General features: G+C 45.7%; 2 pseudogenes; both read left to right on the forward strand.

The window, feature by feature from the left end:
* Positions 1-8,083, forward strand: part of LOC112071149 (tubulin beta-4 chain-like) — a 10,503-nt pseudogene extending 2,420 nt beyond the window's left edge.
* LOC112071150 (tubulin beta chain-like) lies at positions 920-2,100 on the forward strand (annotated as a pseudogene).
* Positions 8,084-8,444: the final 361 nt, after the last annotated feature.

Here is an 8,444-nt window from a genome sequence, read left to right on the forward strand (position 1 = left end):
CAGCTGAATGGCATGGCATCGACCCAACTGGCACCTACCATGGAGACAGCGACCTGCAGCTAGACAGGATCAATGTGTACTACAATGAGGCCTCAGGTACAGTATGCACATTATATAGCATTGCATACTTAACCACAATGTCTCAATTATTTAAACATGCACAATTAATAACTGCTGATTTAATTAGAAAAATGAAACTGACTTACACTTATACAACTAAATTATACATACTAAAACATGTTAGCAGCATATAGTTCAGTTATCCGTATGCCCAACATTTCCCTATTTTATTTTATGTACATGTATTCTTATTCATTCCTTTACACTTGTGTAGATGAGGTAGTTGTGAAATTTGTTAGATTGCTTGTTAGATATTCTGGCACTGGTCGCGAACTAGAAGCACAAGCATTTTCGCTACACTCGCTTTAGACATCTGCTAACATGTGTATGTGACAATAGACAGATTGATTTGAGTTATTTTGATTCTGAGTTTCATTCAGGTGGGAAGTATGTCCCCCGTGCCATTTCTGGTGGATCTGGAGCCGGGCACCATGGACTCTGTCAGGGTTGGCCCCTTCGGACAGAATCTTCAGGCCAGACAAACTTTGTCTTTGGTGAGTGGTTGTGTGTTGGTCAGTGCAGATATGAGATTTGGTGGTAGGCTACTTCTAAAATCTTGTCCAGTGAAGATATATGGGTTATGACACTTCTGTCTGCAGGCCAGATGGAGCTGGAAACAACTGGGCCAAGGGCCACTACACAGAGGAGCAGAGCTGGTAGACTCTGTCATGGATGTAGTGAGGAAGGAGGCAGGAGAGCTGTGGACTGCCTCCAGGGCTTCCAGCTCTACCCACTCCCTGGGTGTGGGGGTACTGGCTCTGGCATGGCACCCTGCTCATCAGCAAGATCCGCGAGGAGTACCGCTGACCGCATCATGAAACACCTCAGCGTTGGTGCCCTCTCCCAAGTGTCCGACACAGTGGTGGAGCCCTACAACGCACCCTCTCTGTGCATTCAGCTGGTGGAGACACACGATGAGACCTTCTGCATCGACACAGAAGCCCTCTACGACATCTGCTTCCGCACTCTCAAGCTCACCCACCCACCTATGGAGGACCTCAACCACCTGGTGTCAGCCACCATGAGTGGAGTGACCACCTTGCCTCGTTTCCCTGGCCAGCTCAACGCCGACCTCCGCCAAACTGGCTGTCAACATGGTGCCCTTCCCCCCGCCTTGCACTTCTTCATGCCCGGCTTCGCCCCCCTCCACCAGACGGGGAGCCAGCAGTACCGAGCGCCCTGTTCCGTGCCTGAGCTCACCCAGCAGATGTTCGACTCCAAAAGACATGATGGCGGCCTGTGACCTCGCGTCACGGCCGTACCTCACCGTGGCCGCCATCTTTCCGTGGCCGCATGTCCATTGAAGGAGGGTGGACGAGCAGATGCTCAACGTTCCAGAACCAAGAACATGCAGCTACTTTAGTGGGAATGGATCCCCAACAACGTGAAGACAGCTGTCTGCGACATCCCACCCCGCGGCCTCAAGATGTCTGCCACCTTCATCGGCAACAGCACAGCCATCCAGGAGCTGTTCAAGCGTATCTCTGAGCAGTTCACTGCCATGTTCCGTCGTAAGGCCTTCCTTCACTGGTACACCGGAGAGGGTATGGATGAGATGGAGTTCACTGAGGCTGAGAGCAACATGAATGACCTGGTGTCTGAGTACCAGCAGTACCAAGATGCCACCGCTGAGGAGGGCGAGTTTGAAGAGGAGGGAGAAGAGGAAGCCGCCTAAACCATTCAGTCACTCAACTGCCAAACAGTCTATCACTCCCCTCCGTCCTGTCCCCAAAACACAATTTGATTGATTTAAGTTAATGTTTAAGAAAAGGAAACTCAGATTTGTGATAATTAAATTAATGTGCTCAAGCATCTCTTCAGCAGTTCCCTTCAGTCTAATTAGTATCCTGTAAGGTTTTCAGTGCTCATCCTAGAAGTCAGGATATTCTAACATGAGGTTTCTTATGAAAGCAGTAAGCTGTAACTCGATTACTGGATGTCTAAATTGAATTATGTGAATAAATTAACGATGTGTTCCAATGCTAGGTGTGTTGCTTTACTTAAATAACCCTTTCAATACCTGAGATAATTTTCTATGTTTACAAATGTTTTTTTTCTTTCTGTAAAAACATTCTCAGTCCATCATTTGACCTGCTGGTTGTACATCAGTAAGTGGCACTGACGTACAACCAGCAGGTCAGATAGAATACTTTACACACTTTGGACCATGGTAGGTAAATTATGGTGCATTGGGGAAATGTTGTGTGTGGGTAAAGAACTGCTGTATTTCGAATGGTGCTGTAATTCCTTTCCACAGAATACAGTACCGTACTGTATTTTTGGAGGTCCAAAAACGTTTTGTTTATGGCGCATTAATATATTTTGAGGCGTACCTTGTAAGAGACTATTTTTTTTCACCTGTTCGTGAGAATGCTGTACCAATCTAACTCCTATGTGGTTACAGTGCCACATCAATTAAAAATATATAGGGGATAGATAAGAGTGGTAGCAAGTCTTTAACCTTTAATGTTTGAGCATTTTGCCATTTCCCTTTGGCCTGTTTTGCCCTGTAGTCGCTGCCGGTTTGGAAGCCTTTGTTGAGGCCTCTAGAAGTGCAAGTGATACAAAACACCAAATATTCATTGATATGCTGTAATGTATTTTACATTTTTTTAATTTCACCTTTATTTAACCAGGTAGGCCAGTTGAGAACAAGTTCTCATTTACAACTGCGACCTGGCCAAGATAAATCAAAGCAGTGCGACAAAAACAACAACACAGAGTTACACACGGAATGAACAAACATACAGTCAATAATACAATACAATAGAAAAAGTCTATATACAGTGTGTGCAAATGAGGTAAGATTAGGGAGGTAAGGCAATAAATAGGCAGTAGTGGCGAAATAATTACAATTTAGCAAATAAACACTGGAATGGTAGGGTGTGCAGAATATGAATGTGCAAGTAGAAATACTGGGGTGCAAAGGAGCAAAATAACAATATGGGGATGAGGTAGTTGGATGGGCTATGTACAGATGGGCTATGTACAGGTGCAATGATCTGTAAGCTGATGCTTAAAGTTGGTGAGGGAGATATGTGTGGGGGTGACCAGTGAAATATACCTGCTGGAGCGCGTGCTACGGGTGGGTGCTGCTATGGTGACAAGTGATCTGATATAAGGCGGGGCTTTACCTAGCAAAGACTTAGATGACCTGGAGCCTGTGGGTTTGGCAACGAATATGAAGGGAGGGCCAGCCAACAAGAGCATACAGGTCGCAGTGGTGGGTAGTATATGGGGCTTTGATAGACTGCATCCAATTTGCTGAGTAGAGTGTTGGAGGCTATTTTGTAAATGACATCTCCAAAGTCAAGGGTCGGTAGGATAGTCAGTTTTACGAGGGTATGTTTGGCAGCATGAGTGAAGGATGCTTTGTTGCGAAATAGGAAGCCGATTCTAGATTTAATTTTGGATTGAAGATGCTTAATATGAGTCTGGAAGGAAGGAGAGTTTTACAGTCTAACCAGAACACCTAGGTATTTGATTGAGTTGTCCACATATTCTAAGTCAGAACCGTCCAGAGTAGTGATGCTAGGCGGGCGGGCAGCGATCGGTTGAAGAGCATGCATTTAGTTTTACTTGCATTTAAGAGCAGTTGGAGGCCACGGAAGGAGAGTTGTATTGCATTGAAGCTCGGTCTGGAGGTTAGTTAACAGTGTCCAAAGAAGGGCCAGAAGTATACAAAAATGGTGTCTCTGGGTAGAGGTGGATCAGAGAATCACCAGCCGCAAGAGCGACATCATTGATGTATACACAAAAAAAGAGCCTTCCCCGAGAATTGAACCCCTGTGGCACCCCCATAGAGACCTGCCAGAGGTCCGAACAACAGGCCCTCCGATTTGACACACTGCACTCTATCAGAAGAAGTAGTTGGTAAACCAGGCGAGGCAGTCCATTTGAGAAACCAAGGCTGTTGAGTCTGCCGATAAAAATGCGGTGATTGACAGAGTCGAAAGCCTTGGCCAGGTCGATGAATACGGCTGCACAGTATTGTCTTTTGTCGATGGCGGTTATGATATGTTTAGACCTTGAGCGTGGCTGAGGTGCACCCATGACCAGCTCAAAAAACCAGATTGCATAGCAGAGAAGGTACGATGGATTCAAAAATGGTCGGTGATCTGTTTGTTAACTTGGCTTCGAAGACCTTTTAGAAAGGCAGGGTAGGATAGATATAGGTCTGTAACAGTTTGGGTCTAGAGTGTCGGGGATGACCGGCGAAGCTTTCCAATCTTTGGGATCTCAGACGATACAAAATAAAGGTATTACTAGCAGGCCAACCTGCTGCACCAATCCCATGTAATTACAGTAAAAATACTGTGAATGTTACAAAACACAATCTCCCCTCAGTAAAATGTCATTAATATTAATTATGATTACAGTAGCATTTACTTTTTTAGAGTATAATACACTAAATTCTTTATGGTATTGTACCATGTGTCAATACACAGTACTTATTTTGGACACTGTATTTAAATTGCAGTAGTTCTAACTACAATATGAAATAATTAACTTACTTACCCCTAGCTGCCTGTAAATTACTGTGAATGTTACAGCAAACCTTTTACAGTGTACACAACATCAATGCCAAACCAGGTTTCTTCCTGTGAAGCCTGTGTAATTGTTGGATTTACATAATGGAGGGGCTTCACAGGAGGGACTACCTTTTTGATCACACTGGCAGGGTGTTTCTCTTGACCACAGTCCGGTTTCAGAATATTGATTTAATAATAGCCTACTACCATCCACCTCAATCTACAGTATGGTATTTTAAAATATGTTATTTTTTGGTTGGTGCCAATATATCATTAGTCCACAGTGTGTGGTTTGTATCTTGTGCTTCACCACTCGTGATTGTGACCACTGTGTTACTGGGGAAAATCTCTTGTGTACATCATTAGTGGGTTTGATGACAATGATACCTTAGCTCACTTACGAGAGTCTATTTTACTGTAGGATGCCTGCAGCTATCACTACACCACTCAGTCAGTAGGGTCGGGTGACTGCGCATCACTACACCACTCAGTCAGTAGGGTCGGGTGACTGCGCATCACTACACACTCAGTCAGTAGGGTCAAGGTGACTGCGCATCACTACACCACTCAGTCAGTAGGCGTCAAGGTGACTGCGCATCACTACACCACTCAGTCAGTAGGGTCGGGTGACTGCGCATCACTACACCACTTCAGTCAGTAGGGTCGGGTGACTGCGCATCACTACACCACTCAGTCAGTAGGGCGGGTGACTGCGCATCACAACACTCAGTTTAGTAGGGTCGGGTGACTGCGCATCTTCTAACACCACTCAGTTAGTAGGGTCGGGTGACTGGCATCCACTGGAACACTCATTGATGAATACTTCCAAATAACAGGCATCCTATCCGCTCTCTCCACGAGCTTAGGATCCCCTCCTCTCCTCGGTCTTTGGTTTACCATGGGGATGACGCCCACCGATTCGGCCCAGTAAGTTGAAGAGGGGCGGGCCCATCAAGCAGTCAGCTGGAGAAGAAGAGAAGAAGCCGTCCTCCGGGCCAATCTCGACTGCGGTCTCCTCACTGCCAACGCCCGTCCATCCATCCAAAATGCGAGAAATAGTGCATCTGCAAGCCGGCCAGTGCGGGAACGCAAGATCGGAGCCCAAGGTATCATTGTTGACTCTTTGTATTTTACCAAAAAGAAAATAGATTGCTTCTGTGAATGATTGCAGCGAGCTAGAATAAGCCTCTTTTTCTACCTCTGCGTAGCAAAATGAGAAAGACCGCTGATAATCCACCCATAAGCCTTGTAGAGAAAGCTGGTGCAGGACTGTGCATTATCGATTGGCTATAAAATATAACATGCATGAATATATGCATGGTAATTCCGTGCACAAAATAAAATATGTGTATAAGAGAAATAGGCTAAACAATAGCTATATCCGATTAATATCAGTTTGAATCACTGTTGCATATGAAATGGGCAGATTTGTTTATTGTTGCTGCTGACTCATTCCCAATGGTTATTTGGGGTCCCTAAATGGACCTGCGGTGGAAGGGAGAGATAACGGTACGAGAATACCTTCCTCTCCTCTCTTTTATGACAACATATTCAACCTGATTAATATTTAGATCGAAATGGAATTTTAATGCTTAATTTAAATCATTTAGAGGCTTACATAATTATGTAAAGGGAATATTTAATGCAAGTCATGCTATTTGTGTTTCTCACAAAAAGGTAAATGTCCATTCAACAGAAAAAGACATTGAATTATATCTATTTATATTGTATATTCTAACTTGCATTTTAAATGGATGCTTCTGTGTATTGCTATTGACGTGCATCTCAACTCCTCTCTCTCGCTGTCTCTAGTTCTGGGAGGTGATCAGTGATGAGCATGGCATCGACCCAACTGGCACCTACCATGGAGACAGCGACCTGCAGCTAGACAGGATCAATGTGTACTACAATGAGGCCTCAGGTACAGTATGCACATTATATAGCATTGGCATACATGAATGACAAATGATTCTCCAATTATTGAAAACAAACAGAAACATGCACAATTGATTAAATGGACTCTTGTATTAACAATGAAAAAAAATACTGGCATTCAGAGGTACCCTATTATCACAATACAGTGCAAATATGCACAGTAATAAATTGGTTCAGTACGCCCAATATTTATTTTCTTTTTCAGGTGGGAAGTTATGTCCCCGTGCTATCCTGGTGGATCTGGAAGCCGGGCACCATGGACTCTGTCAGGTCTGGCCCCTTTGGACAGATTTTCAGGCCAGACAACTTTGTCTTCGGTGAGTGGTTGGTTTTGATAGTCAGTTGAAATATGAGATTTTGGTGGTAGACTACTAATTAATCTTGTCCTCAGTGAGTAGTGGTTTATGACACTTTGTCTGCAGGCCAGAGTGGAGCTGGAAACAACTGGGCCAAGGGCCACTACACAGAGGGAGCAGAGCTGGTAGACTCTGTCATGGATGTAGTGAGAAGGAGGCAGAGAGCTGTGACTGCCTCCAGGGCTTCCAGCTCACCCACTCCCTGGGTGGGGGTACTGGCTCTGGCATGGGCACCCTGCTCATCAGCAAGATCCGCGAGGAGTACCCTGACCGCATCATGAACACCTTCAGCGTGGTGCCCTCTCCCAAAGTGTCCGACACAGTGGTGGAGCCCTACAACGCCACCCTCTCTGTGCATCAGCTGGTGGAGAAACACAGAATGAGACCTTCTGCAATCGACAACGAAGCCCTCTACGACATCTGCTTCCGCACTCTCAAGCCTCACACACCCACCTAATGGAGACCTCAACCACCTGGTGTCAGCCACCATGAGTGGGAGTGACCACCTGCCTTCGTTTCCCTGCCAGCTTCAACGCCGACCTCCGCAAACTGGCTGTCAACATGGTGCCCTTCCCCCCGCTGCACTTTCTCATGCCCGGCTTCGCCCCCCTCACCAGCAGGGGGAGCCAGCAGTACCGCGCCCTGTCCGTGCCTGAGCTCACCAGCAGATGTTCGACTCCAAGACATGATGGCGGCCTGTGACCCTCGTCACGGCCGTTACCTCACCGTGGCCGCCATCTTCCTGGCCGCATGTCCATGAAGGAGGTGGACGAGCAGATGCTCAACGTCCAGAACAAGAACAGCAGCTACTTTGTGGAATGGATCCCAACAACGTGAAGACAGCTGTCTGCGACATCCCACCCCCGCGGCTCAAGATGTCTGCCACTTCATCGGCAACAGCACAGCCAATCCAGGAGCTGTTCAAGCGTATCTTCTGAGCAGTTCACTGCCATGTTCCGTCGTAAGGCCTTCCTTCACTGGTACACCGGAGAGGGTATGGATGAGATGGAGTTCACTGAGGCTGAGAGCAACATGAATGACCTGGTGTCTGAGTACCAGCAGTACCAAGATGCCACCGCTGAGGAGGCGAGTTTGAAGAGGCAGGGAGAAGAGGAAGCCGCCTAAACATTCAGTCACTCAACTACCAAACAGTCTATCACTCCCCTCCGTCCTGTCCCCAAACTCCATCCCTTCATCCTTACCATCTGCTTTCTCTCAAGAAGGCAGATTTCCTAAATGAATGAATGTTTTTCCACATTAGACAGTGATCTTACCAGATAGTAGTAAACTTTTGAACATTATTTTGTTGTTGTATGTTGGAAATCACTGAATTGTTTCCATTTTCTACATTCATCTCATCATTGGTTTGCGGAATTAAAAGCAAAGTGATTTTAGAGTTCAAATTAAAATTGGTACTTACTCTTATGTTTTTATTGTTTTTATTTGATGGGTGTTACAAATAATTAATATGGTCTTAATTATAGACTTGATTACTGTATAC

Source organism: Salvelinus sp. IW2-2015, unplaced genomic scaffold (genome assembly GCF_002910315.2).
Source record: "Salvelinus sp. IW2-2015 unplaced genomic scaffold, ASM291031v2 Un_scaffold1532, whole genome shotgun sequence".
Taxonomy (NCBI): domain Eukaryota; kingdom Metazoa; phylum Chordata; class Actinopteri; order Salmoniformes; family Salmonidae; genus Salvelinus; species Salvelinus sp. IW2-2015.